Below are 5,888 nucleotides of genomic sequence, written 5' to 3' on the forward strand. Positions count from 1 at the left end.
TAGATTTATCATAGAAATCGTTTTAGAATGTAAATAGATGTTGAATCACTATGACTTACACATAAAACCAATCAGAGATTGTATGCCAATTATACATTCATAAAATAAGATGCATGCAACCCTAGTTGTAAAATATAAATGAATGTATGAATCAATTGAGTCATACTCTATTCCTAGCTGGAAATACTGAGTATTGTAACATGAGTTTTTTCAAATAGTTTCAAAATGTATTATGTGATACTAAGATTTTTTGGGGAAACAAAAACGAAATGGAAATACTGAGCTGAAATCTTTTTTGGAAAGAAAATACCTGAGAGAGGACTTCCCCTCCTCACTGACTCTCGCCACTAATTTTGCAGCCCAACGGCAATGCCTCTCCTGGAGCAAGTATGGCTGCCTTCGTGAAAGACTTCTGAAGGTGAAACATTCGCATCTGCCGGAGCTCACATAGTGGTCGCACGGTTTATACCAGGCCAAGCAAACACAGCCTTCCTCAGGCTGCAACTGGAAATGAATATTGCACTGACAGGGAGTAGAAGAGGCTGTGGCTGCTTCTAGTTTCTGGCAGCTGCAGTGGCAGCAATTCCGGTGGGTATTCGTGCCCCTCATCAGTCACACATACCACCTGGGCCCCAGCAGAGGCAGAAGCCGCCGGGAGGCGGGGGTGACCCTTCATTTGCTTACAATGATGTTTTGTCGGACTCTTAACACATGTGAGACTCGCGTGTTTACAACTAAACTAATGCAGGTCAGCACTGAAAATTATTGCAATCAACAACCTTTCCCCCCAGGAAGCTGGTGAAATCTTACCCTTTTCATCAGACCTTGTTAGTACTGACAGCAGCGAAGAATTCCTGCACAAGTAAGGCCTGGTACTTTTCAGCGAGTGGTGTGCGTGGGCTGTCTGTGGTCACATGTAGTAAAGGGCTCATCAAAGGGAAAAGTGGGCAGTGCAGGAGAAATCGAGGGACTGGAGCTGGACTGGTCACGTCTACTAGTGCTGGACAACTTAAAGGTAGAGCGCAGCGTTTTTAAGGCCCAAACTTCTCAGTCTGATGCACAGATTGAAAAGCAGAGTGTTAGTGACTGTAACACAGTAATAATTTATCATCCCTCACCGCTGGCGCCCCAAGGCAGGGGTGGCCGAAGAAATGAGCTTTGTGAGTTTCAGTGAGACAATAGATAATACCCCCACTCAATTGTGTTCTCTTATTATGCCTTTCAACTATTTTCTAAAGTATGTGTTTTATTTGTTTTAATTTATTTTGATACTATAAATGGAATATTTTCCATTTACATTATAACTATTATTGCCATTACAGAGAACAGGTACTAATTTTCACGTGTAAGTATTGTAATTATTCATTTAGATTAAATCTCTTGGTTCTAGATAGTTGTCAAAGTAATTTATTCATTTTCCTGGTAGGTACATTATCTACACATAATAATTCTCTGTCCTTTTCCCCTGATATTTATATACTCTTCCTTACTGGAAAAACCTATTGCCTATATATTTGAACACATTTTTAAAAATTTTAAGTATACTAAAATATTCCTCATTTGTGAATATTTTCAAATACCTTTCCCGTATTTTTGAGAATACTCTATTTTTTAAATGTGGCCAGTTAGTGTGATAAAGCATGTTAATCGATTTTCTATCAATGTACTTTCTTCATCTAGGCCACGGTGTTTTATTAACAGCAAGTCTACCTCTCAGGAACTGACCTGAGTCCACACCCCTGGGCTGCCAGCCCTTCCTTGAGCTGACCTGGCAGGAAACAGAGGAGGAGGGATGATGTTTTCACCTCAACCTGGGCCAGAGCCAGAAATCACATGAGCCAGTTTGAGAGATTTAAAAAGAAACAATTAAAAAATAGCAATGTAAGAGGAGACCCCCCCCCCATTTTGTTGTGGAGTGGTAGACTTCTATTATCCCTTCACCAGCCAGGATCTCTGCTAGATTTATAAGCCCAACTAACTTCCATGTTCCCTCTTAGCTATCGGAGCTTTGTTCCCTGCAGATGGCACCAGACCCTTTATTTTAGTCACCATCCACCTGTAATCTTTAAAAAACTAGATTCCCAACATCACAAATCCCACTTCGGAACAGCTGACACCTGAGGCCTGGTGCCCTCTGTTTCAAGGTGGCGCTGACCCAGCAGGTGGAGTTGCTAGACCTGCTGACCTGACACTGAGAAAATTTTCACAGAGCTATACGCACTCAGGTTTGAAAATATTATACCAATTTCTAACACTAATTTCCATATAAAATGAATTATCTGCTTAGGGTACAGGTTAAAATTTAATACATTTCCAAGTATAAATCATGCATTCATACCATAAATATGTGGTAATAATCCCAACATTTTACATGGTAAAAGTAAGGTATACATGGGAATAGAGTAGATTAAATTTTTCTTCATATCACTTTAAGAGAAGAAACTAATTGCTTTCACTGTCAGACACTGTTTGTGTCTCCACAAACATCCTTCCTTTGATTAAGGACTGAGGCCAAGGTCCAGACACAGGGCTGCTGACTCCAGCTGTTGGTCCGGCTGCAGACCACACAGCCTTGCAAAACTGGGTGCAGTGTACTCCTTCCTGCCCCCAAACTCTGTTACAGGGACTTCTTAAAGCCCCAACCCGCTTCATCTAGCCGAAGTCAGACATGCTCCAGGATCAGCTCAGCTCACCTTATCCTTTCTCTGACTACTGCAAAATGTACTTGTCCCTCTTTCCTCCAAACAGCAATAAAATTCATACTACTTTGTCACATGAATTTCAGCACTCATATATATTTTTGGTACCATCCAATTATATCATGATATAATTCTTTATAACTTTCAAAAGTTTCATCAATTAGATTATATCTCAACCAGCTTCTTTATCCCAACAGAATCCAACATCAGGTTGAGTGCCTGATACTCAACACTACGTGTGATTAAATTATTTGTAAATTCATCAAGTCTCAAAGCCTGAGGATAGAAAGGAACCTTGGAAGTTCATCTTCTGTACTTCACTGCCTCTGTGCACACCTTGATTGAAGTGAGAAAAAAACCAAAAGCTTATTACAGAACAGTGGGACAATTAAAAGTGTAAGTATCTATAAGGAAATTAACTATATGATGTTTTTAACAACGTTTTAATTGAAGCCTACATAAACAATAGTAATAAGTAGTACATTGCTTTGAAAACTGTGTTCCCGGGAGCTTTGTGCTTCTTTAAGGTGAGTGAGGGACTTCGGGGAGAATGAAAAGGAAAGGAGATGGGGAGGGTAAAGTCTGCCTTCTCAACGTGGCCAAGGCGGATGCTTCCACTGTCGTGTGTTTCAGGTACTTTAGCGTGTCAGGAATACTTCTTCCATAAAAAGAGGCTCAGCTGATTAAACCTATTGATAGCTTTAAAAACCACTCATTTGGTTAATCCCTTTCTTTAAGGAATGCAGAAATCATAGCTCAGCTAGGACAAATCACTGTCTACCTCACCCAGCTTGATGGTGGCAGACCTGAGGTAAGAGACACATTCAGGAACTATTTGTAGAGAACTGGCTGTCTGCTCAGTACCTGCACACACCCTCATGCATCATCTCCAAAGCAGCCTTATGAGGACAGAAAAATTTGTCCTCACAATTTCTTGAGTGATTAGATTATCAAGAAAAATATTTATTGTACCTGTCCTCTCCCATTCAGGAGAGAGGCTAATGTTATTTTGAAAAATACTGAAGAATGTCTGGCATTTTTATGCATGTAAATAATTTGTTTAGAAATATTAATCTAAAAGGTCATATGCACTTCAATCATGTACCATTCTCTTTAAACTGGCTTGGCATGTTCATGACAAAGAAATTATTCCCTGGAACGCGCCAGTTGATTGCTAGATGGAGGAAGCCACTAGAGGGCACCAGAGGCCTTGCTCTCGCAGTCTGCATCCATTTGGAGCAGGCGATGCTTTCCCCTTCATTGTAAATTCAGAGGAAGTGGGTGGGGAAGCCCAAGGCCTGGGAAAATGACCATAATAATAGTACCTTGTGTTTATATAGTACCTTTCTTCAATTAGCTCAGCAAGTTTGGATGTGATTATTCAGCTGGGAGCTTCCAGTGGTGGGAAATGAGGCACAAGGCAAACACATGGCGTGGTGTAGGTGGGACAGAGGGTGAGAATTAATTCTTATTCATTTCAAATGCCCATTCATTATTTTTACTCTAAAAAGCTGATGTGTGACCTTTCCTGGCCATTTCCTTAGAAACAATAAGAGAGGTCAGAGTCCCAAACTCAAACACATTTAATGGAAAGACTCCTAGGTTTTACTGGGAAAAAAAAATCGCACTCAGAGCCAAGGAGGGAATCTGAAACAGAAAGATTTTCAACTATGTAAATGTAGCTATAAGGCAACAAGTTGAATATTACAATTTCTAAGGCATGTCATGAAACAACATAGCCTAAGCAATCCTTCACTACATTTTACTTTTATTCTCTAAACAAATGTCAAACTTGTAAGTCATTCATTTCTTTATCCATTCTTTTCCAAAATAGGATCAAAAATGTAAAGAGAAAAAAATTGAACTTGTGTTTAAAAAGCTAAACTCTTGTCTCACCTAAGAAACTAGTACCCAGACTGGAATGTGTTAATTAAATGCTGCAGGGTGATTTAGTGAGGAAAATCATGACAGAGCGTTTCATTACCAGACAGTGAGGCCCAAAGCTGAGTCATCGGCTGAGAAGATTGCTGTGGCAAAAGTTTCCAGTGGGAGTGTTGCAGTGACTGATGGGTAACACATGACGAAGACATCTCCTTCCTGCGGAGTCACATAGGGTCGCACCTGCTCACGAAAGGCCCCATGTTTTCTCCAAGCACTAAGCATGTGACTTTAGCTTCTGAATTGGGATGTTTAATGTTTGCAATGGTTGGTCCCTTTCCAGATGTAAGCCCAACAGATGCATCCTCCAGGGTTATCTGTTTTCACCAAATACATACTTTTTCTCAAATTTCAGATGATGCTTGAATACGACTTCCTTTATAGTTCAAATGATCTTAACACATGTCTGTTATATAAGGAGTTTCTCCAGAGTGTTAAAAGACTAATAATATTGCAATTACTTTATATTTGATTTTATGGAAATATACAGTTCAGAGATTCTACATGGAAATGGAAAGGAATCAAACCATTCTTTCTCTCTTACCTCTTACTCTCCTCCACAGCATACTAAATTTGAGAGATACCAATGATTTTCTAGGTTTCATGGAAAAAATATTTATTTTTACTTTATTTATTTGGCTACTTACTTCAAAGGCCTACTTTTCCAAGACTGGTATAGACTGACTTCTATATACTGCCCGTAACAATTGTATATCTGCTCCCTCTGAAAATACTACAAGTATACAGGAACTACTTTGGAAGTTAGGGGTTTTGGGTGTTAGAATATCTCTTAGCTCAGATACTCAGAATTCAAAGGTACAAAAAGTAAAACCTTGGACTCATCCATATCGTCATCTAACTGCTACTTGAACTTAGTGATTCCACAAATTTTAAAGCTAGAAAACCAAGCCACAGCATGGAAGGGTGATTCGCACAAACAGCTGGTGGGAGACTCAAGTCTCCAACCTAGGTCTTCTACAGTAGGCCTCATTTTGTTTTGATTACTGTTTATATTCCACGTGGATTTTTAAATTCCAGGTAATAGCTATGGCAAAGCCAAATTTTCTTAAGAAAGGACTATTAATTACTTTTGTTTCATTTCATAAACATTTTTAAGGTTTTACTGTGTGTAGTGTTCCGCTTGACACAGAGATAAAGAGGTAAAGTTGGGCCTTCAAGAATTCAGAACTAGCTCTTGTATTTTCTAATCAATTTGGAGAAAATAAAGACAAAATTAACATAACTAGGAAA

This window comes from Phyllostomus hastatus, unplaced genomic scaffold (genome assembly GCF_019186645.2).
Source record: "Phyllostomus hastatus isolate PE091 unplaced genomic scaffold, TTU_PhHast_1.1 phas_scaffold_28, whole genome shotgun sequence".
Taxonomy (NCBI): Eukaryota; Metazoa; Chordata; class Mammalia; order Chiroptera; family Phyllostomidae; genus Phyllostomus; species Phyllostomus hastatus.